Genomic DNA, 23,621 nt, shown 5'->3' on the forward strand with positions numbered 1-23,621 from the left:
TGTTCCCTCTCTCTCTGTGTCTCTCTCTGTCAAATAAATAAAATCTTAAAAAAAAAAAAAATTAATAAAGACTCTTGGGGCACCTGGGTGGCTCAGTGGGTTAAGTGTCCAACTCTGGATTTCAGCTCAGGTCATAATCACAGGGTTGTGAGATCAAGCCCCATGTGGAGCCTGCTTAGGATTCCCTCTCTCCCTCTCCCTCTGCCCCTCCCCCCTGCACTTTCTCTAAAAGAGAAAGGAGGGAAGGAAGGAAGGAAGGAAGGAAAGAAACAAAAAGAAAAAGAAAGAAAGAAAGAAGGAATGAATCTTTTTGTACATTATTCAATTTGGTTAATCTGCTAAGGTTAACCCAAATAGGTTCACTGGATAACTCTTCATTTCTCTGCTTTGCATTAGCCCTTTGAATATTCTAATTATGCCCAGACACTCTTATACTTCAGAATTAGATGTATATCATATTTGCAGTGTCTTAGCTTTTTAAGTGAATAGTAATAATAACAGATTGAATCTCTTCCTGGTTTTGAAGGACTGATCCACAGATTTGGGCAGTCCTAATTCATTTTCAGAACTTTCTTCAATGCTTGCTTCGAGGACGTTCCAAGGAAAGTTTTTCCAGTTACTGCTCTGTTCTCTTTGGAGATGCCTCAGGGCCCTGCCCCTTTGTTTGTCTGAGTTTGACCTTCACCTGCATATTCTCTTAGTCTGGTCCCATTAAAAAATTGATCCACAGTGCACTTCAAGCTAGATTTCTCATTGTCAAGCCCCCTGGGTTCTTCAAGGTTTTCTACTCTTTGTAATTTACTCAGGGAGGTTTGTGTGCCTTTACTGAATGCCTGTGATACTCCAGCCCCGCAGATGCTAATGCTCTAGACATTTTTTATTTCTGTGGCATTTCAAATAAATGGAATGCCTATAAATTGTAAGGTATTATATAAAAATTTGCTAATAATATTACCATAAATATGACACCTAAAGCACAAACAACAAATAAACCAGTGAGACTACATCAAACTAGAAGCTTCTGCACAGCAAAAGAAACCATCAACAAAGTGAAAAGAAAACCTCCAGAGTAGGAAAAAAAAATTTGCAAACCGTTTATCTGATAAGCGGATAATATCCAAAATATATAAAGAACTCATACAAGTCAGTAGCAAACAACCACAACCCAATTAAAAAATGGGCAGAGGACCTGAGTAGCCGTTTCTCCAAAGAAGACATATGAAAGGCCAATAGGTAAATGAAAAGATGCTTAACATCACTAGTCATCTGGGAAATGCAAATTAGAACCACAATGACACATCTCTTCACACCGGTCAGAATGGCCATCATCAAAAAGGCAAGAGATAAATGCTGGCATGGATGTGGAGAAAAGGGAACCCTTGTGCACTGTTGGTGGGAATGTAAATTGGCACAGCCACTATAGAAAACAGTATGGAGAATCCTCAAAAAATTAAAAATAGAACTACCATATGATCCAGCAATTACACTTCTGGGAATATATCCAAAGAAAACAAAAACATGAATTCAAAAGATATCTGCAACCCCATGTTCATAGCAGCATTATTCACACCAGCCAGGACATGGAAACAACCTACCTGTCCACTGATGGATGTATGGACAGAGAAGTTGTGGTACGGGCAGCGCCCGGCTGGCTCAGTCGGTAGAGCATGTGACTCTTGATCTCAGGGTCAAGGATTCAAGCCCCACGTTAGCTGTAGAGCTTACTTAAGAAAAAAACAAAAAAGAAGCTGTGGTATATATACATACAATGGAATATTATTCAGGCATAAAAAAAAAAAACAAGGAAATCTTACCATTTGGGAAAACATGGCTTTTGGGAAAACGTGGCTGGACCTTGAAGGCATCATGGTAAGTGAAATAAGTCAGACCGAGAAAGACAGATACCGTATGATCTCACTTACGTGTGGAATCTAAAAATGAAATAAAACTCATACAGAAAGATCAGACTTGTTGCTAACAGAGGCGGGGGGTGGGGGTGGAATTGGAGGAAGGTGGCCCAAAGGTACAAACTTCTAATTATAAGATAAATCATGTACATGACTACAATTAACACTGCTGTATGATATGTAGGAAAGATGTTAAAAGAATAAATCCTGACAGTTCTCATCGCAAGGAAATTTTTTTCCTTTTTTTCTTTTCTCTTTTTCCTTTATTATATCTGTATGAGAAGATGAATGTTAGCTAAACCTCTTGTGGTAATAATTTCACAATATATGTAAATCGAACCATCATGCTATACACCTTAAACCTATACAGTGATGTATGTAAGTTATTTCTCAGTAAAACTGGAAAAAAAATATTACCGTAGCCTTCCCCTCCAAGATCCCTTAACCCAAGTGGGCAATACACAATGTAGGAAGAGCCTTTGTGGAGAGTTAAGAAATATGAGTTATAATTCCAGATCATTCCACAGCATTAGTTAAACAAAATTTTATAAAAGTATATTGAGTGCTGGGCGCCTGGGTGGCTCAGTTGGTTAGGCGACTGCCTTCGGCTCAGGTCATGATCCTGGAGTCCCTGGATCGAGTCCCGCATCGGGCTCCCTGCTCAGCAGGGAGCCTGCTTCTCCCTCTGACCCTCCCCCCTCTCATGTGCTCTCTCTCTCTCATTCTCTCTGTCTCAAATAAATAAATAAAAATCTTTAAAAAAAAAAAAAAAAAAAGTATATTGAGTGCTTTGTGGATGCCAGGCACCTACTAGGGTGCTAGGTTTAAAAATGAACGTGAGAATAGCCAAACTATGGAAAGAGCCCAAATGTCTGTCAACAGATGAATGGATAAAGAAGATGTGGTATATATACACAATGGAATACTACTCAGCCATCAAAAAAGAGTGAAAGCTTGCCATCTGCAACAACATGGATGGAACTAGAGGGCATTATGCTAAGTGAAATAAGCCAATCAGAGAAAGACAATTATCATACGCTCACTCATGTGGAATTTAAGAAACAAAACAGAGGATTATGAGGGAAGGGAAGAAAAATAAAACAAGAGGAAATCAGACAGGGAGACAAACTATAAGAGACTCTTAATCATAGGAAACAAACTGAGGGGTGCTGGAGAGGAGGAAGGTGGGGGGATGGGGTAACTGGGTGATGGACATTAAGCAGGACCCATGATGTAATGAGCACTGGGTATTATGTAAGACTGATGAATCACTGAACTCTACCTCTGAAACTAATAATACACTATGTTAATTAATTGAATTTAAGTAAAAAAATAAAATTGTTAAAAAAAATGAATGTGAGAATGGCCCTTGTCTCAAGTACAGAGACCATATTTTAATCTTTGTAACTTCCTCTGGGACATGACATAGTCTATGGAACCTATCTTATCCTTCTAAAGTCTTATCTAAGCCCGTAGATCAAGACTGAGTTTCAAATCTTCTATTTTATGGGATACCTGGCTGGCTCAATCGGTGGAGCATGCTACTCTTGATCTCGGGGTTGTGAGTTCGAGCCCCATGTTGGGTGCAGAGATTACCTAAAAAAATAAAAATCTTTTAAAAAAACCTTCTATTTTAAAGATTTTATTTATTTATTTTAGAGAAGGGGGAGCAGAGGAAGAGGGGGGAGGGAGAGAGAACCTGAAGCAGACTCTGCCCTGAGCGCAGAGCCCGATGTGGGGCTCGATCACACCACTGCAAGATCATGACCTGAGCCGAAACCAAGAGTCAGACAGTTAGCTGACTGAGCCACCCAGGCACTCCAAAAATCTTCTATTTTAAACCCTTGTACCACATTACACCCAATCATTCCATTTCCTATCTTTTCTTTCATTTATTTATTTATTTATTTATTTGACAGACATGGAGAGAGAGCACAAGCAGGCAGAGCGGCAGGCAGAGGGAGAGGGAGAAGCAGACTCCACACTGAGCAGGGAGTCCGATGCGGGGCTCGATCCCAGGACCCTGGGATCATGACTGAGCCGAAGGCGGACGCTTAACCAAATGCGCCACCCAGGCGCCCCATTTCCTATATTTTCTCATCCTTCCCAAACAACCTTTTACACTTGGGGATGACACCAGAAATCTGGATCACCAAAGGGAAAAAATTCAGCAGGAGTCTGCATTAGTCAGGATAGGCTCTGTTACACTGTGGTAGGAACTCCCAAATTTCAATGACTCAATAAGCAAAAGTTGTTTTTCTCACTTACGCTTCGTGTCCTTCCCAGGTCAGCTGTAGCTTTGCTGCATGTTGTCTTCACTCTGGGATCAGGCAGCTCCATTAGTTTCTATCCGGAATGCTGCTGGTCATCGCGGCAGCAGGAAACGGAAGCATAGTGAAGCACACTGACTCTTAAAGCTTCCATCTGAAAGTGGCTCCTTCAGCCACTCACATATTTCATTGGCTAATGCAAGTCACATAATCAAGCCTGCTGTCAAAGGAGTGAGGGAAGCACAATCCATCCTGGATTTACCCATGAGAGGCACAGTAAAGGTTTGGAAACAATAAAATGGTCCATAAATGGTCTCTTGATCTTTTTTTAATTTTTTTTTTTTTTTTTTTTGGTTGCAAAACAAACAGATTTTCAGCTACCTCCCCCCTCCTGCAGCAAAAACTATTTGGACTGTGTGTCCATAGAAAAAATGAAGAGAATTCTTTGGGACTTTGTGTGTAGGTCCCAACCCCAACTGTCTCTAACAAGGTTTTTAATTTTTTTTTTAATTTTAAAGATTTTATTTATTTATTTGAGAGAGAGAGCATGTGCAGGGGGAGGTGGAGGGGCAGAGGGAGAAGCAGACTCTCCACTGAGCAGGGAGCCCGATGTGGGACTCGATCCCAGGACCCCGGGATCACGACCTGAGCTGAAGGCAGACACTTAACTGAGTGAGCCACCCAGGCGCCCCTCTAACAAGGTTTGAAAGCGTTCCTAAAGTAGTACTTGGATGTAAATACACTCTCTTGCAGTGGCTAGCACCCAGAAGTTTACAATTCTCATATCTATGTGAACTGATGGTTTAGAGGGTCTTCGAAGATGAGCCTAGAGCCAGGCAGTTCTGGGTTCAAATCCTGACTACCACTGTCACTATTGAGCCTCTATTTCTTCTTCTTTAAAATGGGCATGACTGGGGTATCTGGCTGGCTCAGTAGGTAGAGCATGTGATGCTTGATCTTGGGGTTGTGAGTTTGAGCCCCATGTTGGTTGTAGGGATTACTTAAAAGAATAAAATCTTTAGAAAAACAAATAAATAAAATGGGGACGACTACCTTATAGTTTTGCTCTAAGGATTAAATTAAAAAGTATGAAAGGGGCTATCATGTTCCCAATCACACAAGGAACACTCAATAATTATTAGCCACTCTCTCACCATGCTAGGGTTTCTTGATTGTTCTTATTCAGCTCATTAGGCATGAACTAGGTCAATACTTCACAATTTGAAATCAAACAATTATTTTTTAACTACCATGTTTGTACCCAGAGTTTCAGGCTCCTCTGAGCTGCAAACCTTGGCTTTCTTTTCCTGCTAACCAGGTTTTTCATTCAGTCATTCCAAAAGATACAACTTGCTAACAGGAAGAGAGATTACTCTATTTGAACATCTCCTGACTCGCTCTTCCTAGTGCCATCCAAATTTCTTCTACCCCATTGCTTACATGTAATGCAAATACTTTATTTAATCTATGTATTTGTTAATATTTGTTCAGCTGTCCTGATGCCCTTGTGTCTTTCTTTATGCTTTTAATTAGCTTGGCTGATTCTGAGTGGAGGCAAGCCAAGGTTTGAGCCACGTGGTTACCAGGAAGATGGATGGGGGGAGTACCACCTTAGGATGGGGGTTATGGAGTGGGGAAGGTAGATGGTATGAGTGCACTTGAGCAAATGCATGGCTAGAACTTGGAAAAAGTTTAGGCTACTACCTTCTGCTGGGGAGAAAGATTCTTAACTACTCCTTTCTTCTGCCGTACTGATATAATAATCTGAAGTTAATACCAAGTTCTTAGAGGGCAGGAACTCACTTTATGGATGGTTTACATAGAGTGATATGGTCTAGTTTTATGAGTTAGTTATTCCCATCAGTCACTCGTGTTTAATGACCACCTACATGACTGTAATTTCCATGGTCTCTATTTTTCTCATATTCATCCAACCTCTGACTTTATATAAGCTATCCTCTGCTACCCCAGATTTTCTTCCTCTACTCCAGCCTTGCTTCTGTCTCTACACAGCAAATGCCTACTCATTTATTCAGACTTAGTCTTAACCTTACCATTAAAGGTCCAGTTTTTTTTGGTGCCCCCATCCCCATCTAATCCGAGTTAAGCCTTGTTTTTTCTGTTTCCATGGCACAAGTACAAATCTCTACCAAATTGCACTGGGATTGTTTACATGTCTGCTTCTCCAGAAGCCTAGGAGCACATTGAAAATAGAGAATTTATTTATTCCCTTTTGACTCCCTAGTATTCAGCCCAATGCATGGTATAGAGTAGGGTCTCAATAAATGATTAGTGAAGGCTAGTTAAGGATGCACAGTGACCAACACCCAACTCCCAAGTGTTGTCTTTAAATAGCATTTGTGGTGCTGAGAGCTTTCCAGTGGCCTTTGTATATAGGCTTTGTTGTTGTTGTTCATCCAATACACAAAATATAAAGTATTATCTAAAGATATCCAGGGAATCGGGAAGGATCCTCTAGGGCTGGGAATAATAGGGGGGACTCTCTCATGTTTTTCTCTCTTCCTCTTGTAGGTCTTGGCTCATTTTAAATTCATTTCTCATTTTCTGCTTTCCTCTTACAATACACGAAGAGAGAGAAAAGGATCAGGTAAAGCTTCATTTGTCTAAGTGGCTGGGGGTCATGTGAAGTGTTGAACACCCCGCTGTTGATGAACGGCCCATGCAGCTGAATCAAGGTTTTTGTAGGGCAATTGCAGCCCAGCTCAGGGCTGTGTTTCTTTCAGGGAATTTATAATCCACATGAGGCTGGGAAAAGATTACAAACAACACAAAACAATAAAACCTCTATCTCATTGCTGTGAGCAATCTATTTCTCTTAAGGCTCTGTCCCTTGAGTTGATCTCCTCTTTGAGGGCCTTCCTGCTCCCCCACCCTGCCGGCCAGCCCACCCCTCCCAGGACTGTGTGAACTACTTTCTTCTGTGCCGACACTCGACCTCGTACATAATAATGTCTTTTGGGGCTTTTATTTCTATTTATTTTTTAATCATTATTTTTAAAATATATTTTTAAAGATTTATTTATTAATTTGAGAGGGTGGGGGGAAGGGGCAGAGGGAGAGGGAGAAAGAGAAACCCAAGCAGACTCCGCACTCAGCACACAGCTGGGCGCCGGGCTTGATCTCATGACCTTAGCTAAGATCACAACCTGAGCCGAAATCAAGTCAGACGCTCAACCGACTGCGCCACCCAGGCGCCCCGGCGGGGGGTGGGGTGGAGGTGTCTTTATTTTATGGCAGCATATGCATGGCATGGTCTCTTTTGCTAGGTAGCTATGATTCTTGTTTCCATTTAATAGGCAAGAAAATAGAGACTAAGTGAAAGTAAATCGCTTGATGTAGGCACACAGAAAGCTATGGAACATGAGATGGAACCCAGGTCTGCCTTCCCAGTCTGAGTTTTAAGCTTTTCCTCCCTGGTCCTACCAGGTCCCAGAATCCCCCCATAGCACCCTGCTGGCTATGGCCATTAAAATTTTTTTTGGGAGGGTGGGGAGGGGTGCTCCTCCATCTTTGACATTCTGGGACTTGTGTTTCTTTCCTTCTCAAAGACTGCTGATCTGCAAGCCCCCAACCCCATTCTGGCAGCTGTCCAGATACAAGTCTTTCTATTCCTTTACCCCATCATCTGGCTGACCCTGCTCAAGCGGCTCAGAGAGACTTCTGGTTTGGGACTCTGATGACCTCGATCCTAGTCTCAGGTTAAAACCTGGTGACTATTGGCCACAGTTTCTTCCTCTGACAAATAGGGATAATCTCAGCTTTCCCCATATTCTTAATTGCATGACCCAGACTGTTCTTTAGAACCCTTCTGCCTATGGCCCCCAGATGATGGTGGGTTTTGGGACCTGAAGGGCTGGGAAGAAGACAAATTTTAGCCATGTTATCAAGGATTCACCCGACGGCCCAAAAAAGAACTAGAGACGTCCAATTCCCTTGGCAACTTGGTAGAAGATGGGTCTTCTACCCTCTCTCAGGGAAGCTGGCAATGGTAGCCCCTTCTTCAGGATTCTCTTTCCCTTATCACAGTGTATTGTGATTGTCTAATCTGTGTGCTTCCCACTATACTGTGAGTTCTTAAAGTATAGAGACTGTTTCCTATTTTTCCTACTCACTCTATCGGCCTGGTCCAAGTCCTCATCTTGAACCAGGATAGTGGAGCCTCTGACTTCCAATGTTGTCGGCTCACTGCTCACTCGACTCCTAGCACGGCAGCTAGAGTGATCTTTTGAAAGCATGAACTGCCCTATTGCTCCTCTGTTCAGAGCCCTGTGGTGGTTTTATTTTAGTCAAGATCCTTACAATGGCCCACAAGACCCCACTGACCTTATCAGCCCATTCCTGTCTCAGTTGCTCACCCTGCTCTGCTGTCCTGGATTCCTCACTGTTTCTAACACTTCCAGGAATGCTTTTGCCTCCAGGCCTTTCTACTAGCTATTGCTTCTGCCTGGGACACTCCCAGACAATGGCATGGCTCACTCCCTCACCTCTTTCAAGTTTCTCATTAAAGTCATCTTGAATTGGGCTCTCCCTCATGGCTGTTTAAAAGCCCATCCTGTAAAACCAGAACTGGAATATTATGAATCTACCTTCATTTCTCTTCCACTAAATCCTCTTTGCTACCCCTATTACTTTGCTTTACAGGTCTAGATGTTTTGATAAGTCCTCCCTCTCCTCTAAATATTTTCCTTTTCTCCCTCCCTTTTGCCCCAATACCGGCCTAAGGCCATTCGCCTAGATTAATGCATGAGTTTCCATGATGAAAGAGGTGAGGTATAATGAAACAGAAAAATATGAGATCTCAGCTGAGGTAAAGCTAGAAAGGGAGTTGGACTCTGAAGACCTCAGGTTTGAATCCTGGCTGGTTTTTCTCTCCTGACCCTTAATTTCATTAGCTGCAAACATGAACAGAGGAGTCCCTTCTCACAGACTTGCGAAAAGCATTGCATGAGAGGACACGGGAAAGCACTTGGCATGTGGTCTCCACTATAGCTGGGGAGTCCACCAGGTCAGAACTTTGGCTTGTTCTCCACGGAAGCCCCAGCACCTAACACATGGTTTGGCTGAAGTCTTTGTTGAACAAATAAACCCATTATTGATAAATAAACCGCTGTTGTTTAAAAAAAAAAAAATCCCAAGCCCCGCCCTCCTCCAGTTTTCTTCTTACCTCTTAACCGTCTATTTTCCCCCATAATGCTAAATACCTTTTAACACACCAAATAATTTTGTTATGTTAATCGCCTTTCTCCCCATAATAGATGAAAGCTCCAAAAGGGGAGGATATGTTTTCTCCTCTCTCTACTGTTTGCTGATACATCCTAAGCACTAAAATAGTGTCTGACAACCTTAGTAGTAATTGGAAAATATTTGTTGGACAAATGCGTGAATGAATATTTTTATTTTCAGAATCTTGCTACAGTCTTTTTCTTTTTTTAAGATTTTATTTATTCATTTAAGAGAGAGAAAGAGAGAGAGAGCATGCGCCTGCGCAAGAGTGGGGGGAGAGGCAGAGGGAAAAGGAGACGCAGACTCTTTGCTGAGCAGGGAGCCAGATGTGGGGCTTGATCCCAGGACCCAAGGTCACATGACCTGAGGCCAAGGCAGAGGCTTAGCCGACTGAACGACCCAGGGGCCCCTAGAATCTTACTAGAGTCTTAAATAGAGAAGGAATAAATGCTTGGCAAATGGCAGGTGTTCAATGTTTGCTGAAGGAACTGGGTACTCAGCTCTTTAACTACCTGAGGTCTTTATCTGATCCCTACAAGACCATGTCAAAAACGGTTCCCAAGGCCAATTCACTCAGGCCTCTCCTTTTTCTTTCATCCAATCAACCTAGTATTCACCCAACAGATATCTGAGTATCCAAATATTGAACACCTACTGTGAGTTCAAAAGCATCCTTGGTGCTTGCTTATATGTATGTGACTAACCCAATGAAGCAATAGGAAATTAGAGGTCTGAATGTAATTAAGTATGAAATTACAGGTCAGATTAGCAGTGCTAGTAGTTTAGAGAAAGAACAGTGAAGATTGACGTAAAAGGAAATTCCAAAGTTCACAAGTATTCCGAACTACCTTTCTAAAGGTTCCACCTGTTGATAGCAAGGACCATAACCTGAACAAGTATTTTATAATCAGAAGGGCCTTTAGAGTGCCAGCTGCTGTTTTAAGAAGGAAACTAAGGCTAGGACGGAAACGGCCTCGGCAGATGGGTCTAGAACCTGGGACTTGTAAAGTTCTAAAAGGGTGTCCTGAAGGTCTAAGGTGCTCTTATTTGGGGCCTGTAGAATCCGCGCTGTGCAAAGTTGGAAAAGGGGTCTGGTTTCCCCGGAGAGGTTGGGGTGCCTGTCGCTACCACGAGGTGGCGGGGTCCGGGTGGGGGGCAAGGTCACGAAGCGCCATCCCTCCCGGGCATGGGGCCTGAGGAATTCGTGAGCAGGGTCCAAGGCCGAGGGTCCCTGCTGTCCTCAACTACGGGACCGTCCCCGCCGCCCCACTTCCTAGCCGCCACTCTGAAGCGCAGGGACCCCAAATCGTTCGGAACTCCAAAATACTGGCTGCGTTAAAGTAGATATCCCGGCGTCCCAGGGCACTACTTGTCCCAGCGGAGGGATCCCGCGCGCGTCGCCACGGCCGTGCCCGCGGAGGAGAGGGGACGCCGCCGACGCCGTGCCGATGGCGCAGCGACGTCGCGGGAGGCGGGGGCGACGGCGGGGGCGGGAGAGGAGCGGGTCGGGAAGTAGTTCCGGGTGCGCGGCCCCGGATGTTGGCTGCTCCCGCTGCCGCCGCCGCTCTCGGCGCTGCTCGGGGCCTCGGCCGCTCGCACCAGGCACCGTTGGGACTTTTCCCGGGAGGCGGAGACGCACGCAGCGGCCGGGGGCTCGGCCGGGCCGTCCCGGCCTGCGCAGCCTGAGGTGAGTGCCCGCCGCCGGGGTGGCGGGGCCGAGGCGGCGGGCGAGGAGGCGGGGCTGGGGCATCTCCCGGGACGGAGGCAGGGGCTGCCCTCCGCGAGACGCCCTCTCCCTTCTCGGCCGCGCCGCGCTGCGGGCGGGCGGCGGGCGGGGCAGGGGGCCCGGGTCCCGGCTGGGGCCTGGCGGGTGGCGAGGGCTGGGTACCTCCCTCCCCCGCGGCGCTTCTCCTCAGCTGCTGCTGCCCCTCAGCCGGGAAGCGGCGGCTCCGCGCCTCCCGCCCCTCCCGCCCCTCCCGCCCCTCCCCCAGGCGGGGCTCGGGGAGCCAGACGGGGTTCCCAGGGGCGCCAAGTCCGAGGACAGCGGCCGTCTCCTCCTCTCAATGACCTGCCCCTTGGCCTGGGCTGGCCCCCTACCTCAGCACGATGCAGCTTCTTCCCCTCAAGCTTGGGGGGTGATTTTCGGCCGGCGAGGCGGGCAGTACCTCGAGCCTCGGGGGTGCCCTTCGGGGTGAGGCCCGTGCGAGGGGCCTCCGTTCCCACCCATCCTGACGCCGTGTCCTCTGCCGGCATTGGGGCAGAGGCAGCCGTTCCATGCGGACGTGTTGCTGTCCTGTGTGTGTTGCATCCTGCCCACGTGGTAGGGTGTCTCCCCCCCTCCCCCCTCCATTTTTTGCAGCTGGTGAAGAGGGAGGTTTACGCGGTGGTTTTTCCTCTGTGATTTCCGCCCGTGGCGTGGAAGGTGCTAGGGTCAGTTTGCTTTGCTGAGGCCGACTGTTGGTTAGCTGGAGAAGCAAGAGTTGTACTCCCTGAAATTGAGACCAGCAGGGGACATGGCAGGGCTTAGTTTCATAGACCTCTTTCCTCCTCTGCTTTTAGCTGTTATCGTTCTTTTCTCTGTTGCTTAATCCAAAAGAGTGTGCTCTTGCTGCTGATGCACTGAGGTGTGTAGTTTTCACTTCTCCGTTCTACTTTTTGCGTGTTTGGTTGGCAAAGGTTCTTTTCTGTGTTGTGTGGTTCACGTCTCTGTTGCTTCTGGTTGGATTCCTGAATGAGCTGAGTTGGGCTGGCTCGGCAGTTGGCGTTTGGTGGGCATCTTTTTTGTCTTTTCCTGACGTTTATTTTTTTCTTCTATTTTGCTTCCCAGTGAAACGAGTGCATGTTATGAAAGTATTACATGCATGGCTCTTTACTTGGAATGCGGTACTAGATAGTTTCACTGAGACACATATTTCGTGGGAGCTCTTTTATTTCACTTTTGCTCTTTTTCTGTTGAATATCTTTACGCTACTCTGTTTTTTGAAACTGGTTTTGAAACGGGTTTTGGGTAGTTTCTTTCCTTAATGTCCGTTCCAGGTTAAGGTTTCCAGTTTCTTGTGTTTCCCTCTTGTGTGACCACAGATTGCTCCCTTAACAGGGAGCAGGCTACAGTAGCAGTGAGAGAAGCCTTATTCCTCCTAGACCATAGCAAATATTTATAGAAAAGCAGTAACTCCCTTCATTTTTCTGTTTGGGTGGCATATATGGATGTGGTTGAAGTTTTTAAGTTTTTTGTTTGTTTTTATTATAAACCTGAGGATTTTTGTTTTCTTTTTGTGTCTTTTGGAGGTGAGGTGAATCTTGGTATTGGTTTTTGTTATACTGGGGACTTTTCATGCTTTTATGAGTTATTTGTTGGATGGGGTCAGGACATCTTTGTTTTGGCTCTTTTTGGTTCATTAGTTTGGGTGAAATAAAAAAATCTTAATATTTTGAAGTCACTTTTTAGATTCCAAGTTGGCTAGCATGCTCACTTTTTCTTGATTTGTTTTTTGCATTGTGTGTTCTCTTTGAGTGTGTGTGTGTGTGTGTGTGTGTATTCCTTTTATGTGGTACAATTGTTAGTATATTCCTCTATGCAAAATAAAGATATTTAAATACAGATTCTGTCTGCTTTTATCATGCTAAGTATGGGTGGGGCAGTGGAAAATAGAGACTTTTTCTTATTATTCTGATTATTCTGATTATTATTTAGTAAGTCAGCATTTGTATACTTCTGCAAAATACTGTGCTGTGTGTGAAGTAGTCTGTATGAAGAGGTAAGGAATAAAATATGTGGTCTCTATAAATGTTTCAACTTTGGGGAAACAACATGTAACATACATATTCATAAATTACTAAGTAACATCACACTCCTGGTTGGGACAACAATGCGGCCAACCTCAAAGGTATAAGTGAGATTTGCAAAAGACAGGAATTTTCAAAGGGGAGGAGCTGTATTCCAGGAGAGTGAAGGAGTATTTACAGAGGTAAAGAAGTGACAGTGTATAAAAAGATATAGCAAGGGATGCCTGGGTGGCTCAGTCAGTTAAGTGTCTGCCTTCTGCTCAGGTCATGATCCCAGAGTCCTGGGATTGAGTCCTGCATCATCGGGCTCCTTGCTCAGCAGGGAGCCTGCTTCTCCCTCTGCCTTCTGCTCCCCCTGCTTGTACTCTTGAGCTCTCTCTGACAAATAAAAATCTTAAAAAAAAAAAAAAAAAAAAAGATAGCAAGTAGGTTGACCTGTATAGAGAATCTGTATCGGTAATAGTAATATATGGGTTCAGGATTGGTGAGTAGTGTTGGTGGAGGACCTGTCACGGATGTAAGGTTTAGTTTGATGGGGTACCATATTGGGTTCTAAAGATTGGGAATAAGATAATGCCTATTGTCCCTGAGGAAGGTTCTGTATTAACTGAGTGTTCTGGAGTGAGGAGACTGACTAGAATGGTCTTGGAGAATTTTAGGAATAAGGTGAGAGTCTGATATAAGGTAATGATTATGGGAATAAAATAATAACTACATTTATTGAGTGTTTCCTGTATGCCAGGCATTGTTCTAAACTCTTTACATGTATTTATCTCAAAATCTTCTCAAAGGTCTTAACTATTCCTATGAAAAAACTGAGTTACAGAGAGGTTAGGTAACTTGCCCCAAATCCCGTAGAGAGTAAGCTGCAGAGCCAGGATTTGAAGCCAGGCAGGCTCATCTTTGAGCTTTTGCATTTAATCATTAAATTACACTGCCCTAAGGAAGAAGCATAGGATATATAATAAGATGAATGTGTGAGTAAAAATTAATTTGAACTTAGTGATGATTGTGGACAAAGGGAAGAAAACAAAAAAAGCATTAAAAGGTAAAAGCCTGGAGTCCTGGGAGGATGACTGATAATAGGAAATTAGGAAAGTATCACTGTGAAGGAAAATGAGCTAAGATTGGTTATGGGCAACATTAGATGGGGTACAATCAGTTTTTCAGTAGCAGGCTAGTTTCCTGCCAGTCCTGACGGCCTTTTCTCCTTGCTGGTTTGACTCTGGAAATGAAGACTAGTTTAAGCAAAACAATTAGAAAAACAGATCTATTCAGAAGAAAAAAATGTACCCCACATTGCAAAGCCACATAGAAATAGCATAGGAATTATTTTGGTTGAGCCACTACTGCTTCCCAGCCTTAGTGAAGACAATGAAGAATTGACTAGAGTAAGATTGAAGTATCTGAAGTATCTGTAGTACATTGTTATAGGATTAATAGAGATGAAAATGTAGATTGTTCACTGACCAGAGGGCTGTGTAGATGGTAGTAAAAAACAGGTGAGTAGATGAGTGATGGGAAGTTAGTAGTATGATGGTGAAAGAGCTTCAAGGTTTGGAATTTTGGGTGACCTTATAGACTAACAGGTAAACATTCTGAGAAGAACCAGGAAGTACATCATTGCTATAGAAGCCAAAGATAGGAGAGGTACTGTGGCTGATAGTATCAAAGGTAGTCTGGGAGTTCAGAAACAATCATCATGATGAAAAGACTATTGAACTAGGATGGGAAGTAATTTTTAACCTTAGAATTTTGAAAGGAAGGATAAGAATAGATGTCAGATTTGTTTTCCACAGAAGGATTTGTAGAGACATTATGGTCTGGTTTGGTAATTTTTTTTTTTTTTTTAAAGATTTATTTATTTATTTTGGGGGCTAGGGAGAGAGAGTCTCAAGCAGACTCTGCGCTCAGCGGGGAGACTGATGCAGGGCTCCATCTCCCAACCTGAGATCACGACCTGAGCCGAAACCAAGAGTCGGACTCTTAACGCAGATGCACCACCCAGACACCCCTGGTGTGGTAATTTTAAGTATTTTCTCCTAATTCTTCCACCAATCTCATTCTTTCTTGTCTACATGTCAGAGATACTCAAATATCAGGAAACTCTCTTTCTTTAAGAAAGAAACAAATGTATTCTAAAGCTAGTGATTTTATACTTTAACTGTTCTCACAAACTTTTTTTCTTACTCTTTTTTTAAAGTTTTTTTGAGGTATAATTCACATACTATATAGTTCACTTATTTAAAGTATATAGTTCAGCAGTTTTTAGTATATTAAGTTGTGCACCCATTACCACAGTCCTCTTCAGTCATTTCATCATCCCCAGAAAGAAAGTCTGTACCCTGTTCTGGACATTTCATGTAGGTGGAATCATGCAACATATGGCCTTTTGTGTCTGGGTTCTTTCACTTAGCATACTGTTTCAAGGGTTATCCGTCTTGATGTTTGTATCAGTATCATTCCTTTTTATTGCTGACGAATGTTCCATTCTATGGCTATACTACCTTTTGTTTATCCATTCATTAGTTGGACATTTGGGTTTCTTATTCTTGTAAAAACCTTTTCCTTTCTTCATCTTAATCCTCACCCTGCCAATTTCACTCCTCCTATGGCTTTTCTTTTAGAGTGTAACCTCTGCTGTGCATTCCTCTAGGCATTGGGGATATAAAAATGAGTAAGACATGGCCCCTGAACATTCATGTAGTGTTTATGGTTTACATAAATTTTCTCATACATCATTTCATTTCACAACAGCCCTGTGATGTGGGCAAAGTATTTTTTAAGATGAGCAATTTGAAGTTTAGATTAAGTGACTTGCCCAAGATTGTGTATCTAAATCAGTAATGGAGCTTTGGATCTTCTTAGTCCATGTTCATTGCTATTTCTACTACTCTGTGCTGCTGTTCTAAGTTAAAGGATTCCTATGTGAAGGAGGGGCTGGGAAATTTCCTTAGTGAATCAGTAATTTTTAATGTTTAATCTTCAGGACTTAAAATGAAGTGGGTGTGTGTGTGTGTGTGTGTGTGTGTGTGTGTGTGTGTTTTAACCAGATTCTGTCACTTGTTTGCTGTGTGATTTAGGTAAGTCATTTCATATTCCTACCTTTTCTTCAGAACATCAGTGGGTATTTATGTGATGATGATAGTGGCATTTTCTGAAGCCTTACTATGGGTCCAAAAGTATTCTGAGTACTTTACATTTTTTATTCATAAAATTCTCATAACAACTCTAAAAGGTAGATTTTATTTTTATCAATTTTACAGGCACAGAGAGGAAACAGGCACAGAGAGATTAAGTAGCTTGCCTGAGGTTGTATGGCTAGGGATGGAAAGAGGCAGGATTTGAACGCCTGCAGTCTATTTTCAGAACTCAGTGGCTGTTAATCACTACATTGTACTGCTTACTGTGTTATGAGTTAATAGAGGGTAATATTTCAAGTAAGGGCATGATGAGAATATGAAGATTGGATTTTGAGTGTGTTGGGGAAGCAAACAGCAAAATTACAGTTGACATTGTGTCCACATTTTTTAAAACTGTGAACCCGATACTGCAGTGTACAGAGATGTTGTTTATCCTTTCAGGTACACTTTTTGTTTGTCCTTCCTAATAGCCTTTCAGCTCAGAAATTGCATTATTTTCAGTGCTCTTCACTGTTGGCTTTGTTAGTCACTTAGCTTTCCACATTGCTGCTGTTCAGGAACCTTGGCTTGAGACAGCCAAAACTCACTTTTACCTCTCCTCAGCCATCCTATAACTAAATTTTTGTTTTCCATTTTCAACAGTTAGTATTTCAGTCCTAGATAGAGGTACTCTACCCTCCTTCACTTGAAAACTCAGAAAACACCACAGTGGCATTTTATAACTGTCAAAAAAATTTGATCATCTTAATTGGCATAATTGGATTTTAGTGCACAAATAACAAGAACCAAAGCACAGTGTTTTGGTTAAAGAGATTGACTTATACTGAAATTGGAAAAGGCATCTGCTATACAGGATTTTGGATTTAATAGAATTTGTTATAACCAGATCAGCAAAGCATTATTACTGTGGGCCATCTGTTGGGATATGGAAATAGCTTTGTTATATGGAACCAGATGTTGTATTTATATTTATAACAGTGGTATTCTACTTATTTTAAGTAACCTTTTGTGGTTAGGTACCTTCAGCTTCTATTCTATTTGACATGTCAACTGATAACTTGAGAATGTGATGTCTTTCAAAATGGTTATTACTTATAGAATTGAGACTAAGTAACTGAAACAAAGCAAATGAGACTCATATATGGTGTCAAACTTTTGTACTGTAACAAGATAAAATAGGATAAATAAGAATATGATTTAATTAGGACCATATTCAGTAAGAACTCTTACTTTGACACATTTAATAAGCATAGATTCTAATAGTTACCAAACCACTCTGGTTGCTTTAAGATTTTAGCATAAATCTGAAGTGATTTTGTTTTGGTATAATCAGACCTACATTGACACTGCCCTGTCTGACTTCTTTCCCATCATCAATGGGTGAAGTAGTCTGTAATGGACTCACGCTTATGGAATGCAATAAGAGAACTGTTGTTGGAACTAATCTTAGAGGACTCTCTTCTGAGTTGAATGCTAATAGTTTAGGGGTGGGGAAAATCCTTGTGTGGGAGTTTTTGGAGAGAGTCTCTATAAACTTTGCATGTTGGCTGTCTTAGTCCATTTGGGCTGCTATAACAAAATACCACAGATGGGTAGCTTATAAGTAACAGAAATTTATTGCTCACAATTCTGGAGGCTGGAAAGTCTAAGATCAAGGCACTAGCATTGTTGCCTTTTGGTAAAGGGCCCCTTCCTGGTTCAGAGCTGGCACATGTAGAAGGTGCAAGGGATCCTTCTGGAGCCTCTTTTATGGGACACTAATCCCATTCGTGAAGGCTCTACCCTCATGATCTAAGCACCTCCCAAAGACCATTTTGAAATACCATCATTTTTGGGGGTTAGGATTTCAACATGTGGATTTTAGGGGGGACAGAAACATTCAAACTGTAGCATAGTATTGGCTACTTTTTCATTATCTTCACATGTAGAGAGGGTCGTGAAGAGTTAGGTCACATATGGGAGAGGGTCACTGAAGAGTTGATCCATTATTCCAGGATGATCCTATATTTGAAGGAGACTACCGAGTAAACTTTCAGCTAAACTTTTTTTCTGGAGTACATAGCTAAAAGCTGTAACTGAATTCACCTATTGGACAGCATCCTGCCCAGTGGTATAGTGATATCAAGGAAATAAGATTGATCTGATTGATATAGTGTTGATGTTACCTTATCAGAGATCTCAGAAGTTGGGATTGGAACTTTTCTTAGAGACCTGCCCTTACTGTATGTTGACACAGATTTGTGAGGGGAATGGATGAGGGGGGCAGACTGTTAGAACTCGCTAATAATTTCAGATTGTTTGCTTACAGAGAGATGGGACTGAGAGGCGAGTGCAATATGTTAAAAATAAGTTATCGTTAAGATCCTAGATTTTGGTTGGTGGGTATGTGGGTGCTTATTAAATTGTTAAAAAATGACTAAAGTTTCTGTGGCTTGGCTGTAGAACTTTGGGAAATATTGACACAACAGTCAAATATGCTGTCGTCAGGAGCAGGTTGACTGACTGTCATAGCAAGAGATGAATAATACATGGCATCAGTTTCTGCTAGTGTGGTTGGGTCTGCATATCTATAACATGCTTTACCTGTCTACCTACTGTGTAAGGAGGTCTTGATGGTATTGTCCCACCATATATATACATAGTAATCACCATCAGAAAAGGCATTTTGCATATGTGGGGAAGTCATGTGTGTTATTATAGGGGATGTGTGTTTTGGAAAAATACCCATCTTATAATTGGAATAATACTTTTTGAAAAGCATTTTCTCTGATCTGTTGGATTTTGGAACCTCCCAACAGCCCAGTAATAGAGGTAGGGCAAGTAATACGCTTACTGACAAATGGAGAAAATGGAAAAAATGAGATAAAAGCTAAGACTTAGTGTTACTCAAGTTGTTCAATAGAGCAGAGACAGGAACCAAGATTGTGCATTCTGTTTCTGGTCTTGTACTCTTTATAGAAAACTGACAACGTTTTTGTGAAGAACATACTTTGGATTTTTGAGGTAGAAATGAAAGGTTATGGACCCCAAAGGACCTGGGCTACTTGCAGCAGAACTTGTGATAATACCAGACTAAGGGACATAAACCTATTGAGAACAGCTTCTTCCCTTGTTAAATTTGGGTCCATTTCCAGTCATTGGATGTATTTTTACTTGAGTTTGCTTTTTTTGTCTTTGTAGAATTCTGGAAGCAAGGAGGAGACAGAATCAGAAGGGATACTTTTAAGAATGAGAAAATAGCAGATTTGGTCTTATCTTATGGAAGTACACATCTATAACACGTAGACGTTAAGAAAATGTACCTGGAACATGAATCTACTAAGGGAGCTAGGGTTACTGTCATAGTGTGAGTCTATTGTCTCTTGCCCAGTGGGTAGGAAGAGTGATAGTATATAAAGAAGTTATAACTGCACAGGAAAAAAGACTGTGAGGGTCGCCTGGGTGGCTCAGTCATTAAGCCTCTGCCTTCGGCTCAGGTCATGATCCCGGGGTCCTGGGATTGAGCCCCACATTGGGCTCCTGGCTCAGCGGGGAGCCTGCTTTTCCCTCTTCCTCTCCCCCTGCTCATGCTCTCTTTCTATCTCTGAGTCTCAAATGAATAAATAAAATCTTTAAAAAAAAAAAAAAAGACTGAAAGAAAGCATCGCAGTGGGTAGTCTTTATTTTCTTCTTTGAACGCGTTTATATTTTTTGAGTTCTCTACAATGAGCCTATACCGTTTTTATAATCAGAAGAATTAAACATGTGTGAGAATTTAGAATGAGAATTTAGAGAATTAAAAAAAATGTGAATCATAGCACTTTTGAAGAGCAGTTTAAACACTTGGTGTTGGGGCACCTGGATGGCTCAGTTGGTTAAGTGTCTGCCTTCGGCTCAGGTCATGATCCCAGGGTACTGGGATGGAGTCCTGCATCGGGCTTCTTGCTCAGTGGGGAGCCTACTTCTCCCTCTGCCTGCCACTCCCCCTCCTTGTGCTCACTCGCGCACTCTCTCTCTCTCTCTCTCTCTGACAAATAAGTAAATAAAATCTTTAAAAAAGAAAAACACTTAGTGCTATCAAAAATATTTTGCTTTTTAGGCAGTTATGTTAATAAATCAGTTTGATAATTATTTCATTATAGTCTATCGGTCAAGTTGTGGGTGTAATAAGTGTTTTGGATTTTTCTTTGCATTACAATTTGGTCATTTAGCTCTCCTGATTAAGGAATTAATTTTAGTTCCTTAGAAGCAACCAAGGCCTTAGGTTTACTTACAGTAATTACTTATCAATAAGTAACCTAAAAGTAGCACTCCAGTTTATAATGAAAACTAGACTTAAAATCTACTTGTATGCTACCATATCTTTGGCAGGTTTCTTTCTTTCTTTCTTTTTTTTTTTTTAAAGATTTTATTTATTTGACAGAGAGACACAGTGAGAGAAGGAACATAAGCAGGGGGAGTGGGAGAGGGAGAAGCAGGCTTCCTGCGGAGCAGAGCCCAATGTGGGGCTCGATCCCAGGACCCTGGGATTATGACCTTAGCTGAAGGCAGACTAACAACTGAGCCACCCAAGCGCCCCCTTTGGCAGATTTCTAATAAGAAAAACCATTTTTTAGTGCTTCTTTAAGGTACTGTTTTCATCCAGGGACATTGGACTCATTGATTTCTCTCACTTGTTTGCACATTTATTCACCATCTGCTGTGTCCTGGGCACTGTACTAAATGCCGGGGACACAAGTAAAAGACAGGGTGCTTGCCAGCAAAGACTACAGCTTTTAGTTTGGGAGAGACACTGCAGAGATAATCCTTGGCATATGGAGGTATCCTGGAATTTCTTCTGTTTTTCTAGTTTTTAACTAAAAAGGTAGAGTGGCTAGCTTTGTTTTTTGAAGAACTTAAATGTATTTAGTGGTGTCAGTAGATGGCTTTAAGAGGAGCTAATGACTTCATAGTTATTTCTCTGCCTGCAAAATATTCAAAATCGTTTATCTAAAGAATTTCCTCATCTAATGAGCATTATCTTATTGAGGTAAATACCTAGGTATTCAGATTTGCTTTGGGAGCAATCTTGTATTGACTCTTTTAGGATAGACAGTGTCTTTTTGTTATTTATCCTCTGTACTTAGCACTGTAAATGACATTAACAGGCATATTATATATTCACTATAGTTGTAAATGAAAGGATATTTCATGTTTAAGTTTAATTTTAAGAATTTTTGTTGAAAGATTTTATTTCTTAGTGCGAGAGAGCTCGAGCATGCTCTTGGGAGGGACAGAGGGAGAGGGAGAAAGAATCTGAAACAGACTCTGCACTGAGCAGGGAGTCGACTTGGGGCTTGATCCATGACCGTTGTGAGACCATGACTTGAGCCAAAACCAAGAGTCAGATGCTTAACTGACTGAGCCACCCAGGTGCCCCTAGAATTTTAATATTGATACAAATATATCATATCAAGAAGTTTTCTTTTGTCTAATATGGTGAGAAATACAGTAGTTCCTAAATTTTAAGAGTTACTCGTTCAGGCCATCGAGATTTCCCACTAAAGCACTTGATACATACTTATTTGGCTACTCTTAGAACACCTGTAGTCACTGATACCTGTAAGGTAGACTGTCGTTAGCTCTAATTGATGTAAAATTTCCTTTAACTTCATCTCTTTCTTCGTTCTCTGTGGAACAGTAGAGACCTAGTTTGTGTTCTTTAACAAGATAATCCTTCAGATATTTCAGTGATGATTCATTCAGCAAATATTTCTTGAACACCTGTGCGTGCAAGACGCTGTCCTGGGCATTATGAGAGATCTGAAGGTAATTAAGAGGCATAGTCTGTTCACAAAGAACTGATACAGAGAAGGAGCCACCAGCTTGTTGAAAAGCAAGTTTTTGCTTGTGATCAGAAAAGCTTTGTGGAGGAGATAATGTTTGAATTAAGATTAGTGATGGACCCTCTAGGCTGACAGCATAATAAAAAACCTAGAGATAGGGGAGCACAGTGCAAGTTAGAGGAGTAGCAAGAGGTTCAGGTTGTCTGTTTCACAAAGTATCCTCCAGAATATTAAAAATGTTCATTGTATCCCCAGCACTTGGAATGTTCGGCAGATAATTGGGGCTTGGTGAATTTTTGTTGAATGAATGAATAAAGGGTTCCTTTTGGGAAATACTGAACATCCTTCCTGAAGAATCATAAAGCACTTGAGGATATTGAACATTTTGATAAGTCTGTTAGAGAAAAAAATGTTTGTCTCAAACTTATCTGACAATGGAATGCCTATTAATACTCTTGAAATCCTCTGGAAAATATTACACTGGGGGTCTCTGTCGTTGAGGTGACAAGGAAGGCTGGGAAGTGTTTTCTTCTCCACACTAAACACACCCACTTTTTTCAGACATTCTGCACTTGACATTTGGCTTCTAAACTCCTCACTAGTCTGATATCTCTCCCTGCAAGCATTCTAGCTTGTAAGTGTTTTTTAAAATGTGATGCTCAAAACAGAGCACAATACTCCATTTGTGAACTAGTAAAGAGTGCATGGGACTGCTACCCTCCTTGATCTGGATACTATTCTTTTAATGAAGTTTAAGATTGTATTTTGTTTCCTTTTAGCAGCTGAGTCACTCTCTTGGCTCATGTTCAGTTCTCATATTAATTTACAAGAAGTTCTTTGAGTAGATTCAGAGAGATTTCCTATTAGTAGAGCTAACAAATGAATGCCGGTTTTCTTCTGATTGAGTCTAGGCTGTTTTCTTCAGAAGTACTAGTCATTCTTAAGCTTCCTGAAATCTGAGAAAGAAAAGAAAAAGAATTAATTGTACAGTGCTGGACTTGACCAAGTAACAGGAAAGTCCATAAGTGCATTGCTGAGCATTTGCAAAAGTAGATAAAATATAATGAATCCCCATACATCACAGATTTGACCATCATTAAGCTATTTGCCACATATGCCTCAACTGTCTTTTTTTTTTTGCTTAAGTATTTAATTTTTTTAAGTTTTTTAATTTGAGAGAGAGAGAATGAGCCAGAGGGAGAGGGACAAGCAGACTCCGTGCTGAGCAGGGAGCCCGATGCAGGGCTTGATCCCAGGACCCTGGGATTATGACCTGAGCTGAAGGCAGATGCTTAACCTACTGAGCCATCCAGGCCCCCCCCCCAAAGGTTAGTTTGACATGTACCTGGCCCACTAAGAGCCAGTAATCCAATGTTAGAGACAGATGCATATAAAACAATACAAAGCAGATTATTTGCCTTCCAGTGTCATGCCTTGATTGTATAGCCTCCCCCTGTCCCCCCCCCC

General features: G+C 42.0%; 1 protein-coding gene and 1 long non-coding RNA gene across 5 annotated transcripts in view; one reads left to right on the forward strand and one right to left on the reverse strand.

Annotated features, from left to right (window-relative positions):
- The window catches only part of FOXJ3 (forkhead box J3), a 190,886-nt gene that overhangs the window by 40,803 nt on the left and 126,462 nt on the right, over nucleotides 1-23,621 (forward strand). For 2 of the 4 annotated variants that reach the window (XM_032431484.1, XM_032431528.1), the window contains exon 1: nucleotides 10,919-11,108. The exons of 1 other annotated variant lie outside the window; for it this stretch is intronic. The gene's annotated coding sequence lies outside the window, so the exon portion shown is untranslated. Of the gene's footprint in view, nucleotides 1-10,918; nucleotides 11,109-11,491; nucleotides 12,046-23,621 lie in introns of those variants that run through there. One more of the 4 variants, XM_032431491.1, reaches the window with a different exon arrangement.
- On the reverse strand, nucleotides 1,611-4,262 carry LOC116649058. The gene is made up of 3 exons (XR_004302612.1): nucleotides 4,176-4,262; nucleotides 1,815-1,931; nucleotides 1,611-1,724 (listed from the first exon to the last, which is right to left on the reverse strand). It is a non-coding gene; the product is annotated as an uncharacterized LOC116649058 (long non-coding RNA).

The sequence above is a fragment of the Phoca vitulina genome, unplaced genomic scaffold, assembly GCF_004348235.1.
Source record: "Phoca vitulina isolate PV1807 unplaced genomic scaffold, GSC_HSeal_1.0 scaffold2, whole genome shotgun sequence".
NCBI classification, from domain to species: Eukaryota; Metazoa; Chordata; class Mammalia; order Carnivora; family Phocidae; genus Phoca; species Phoca vitulina.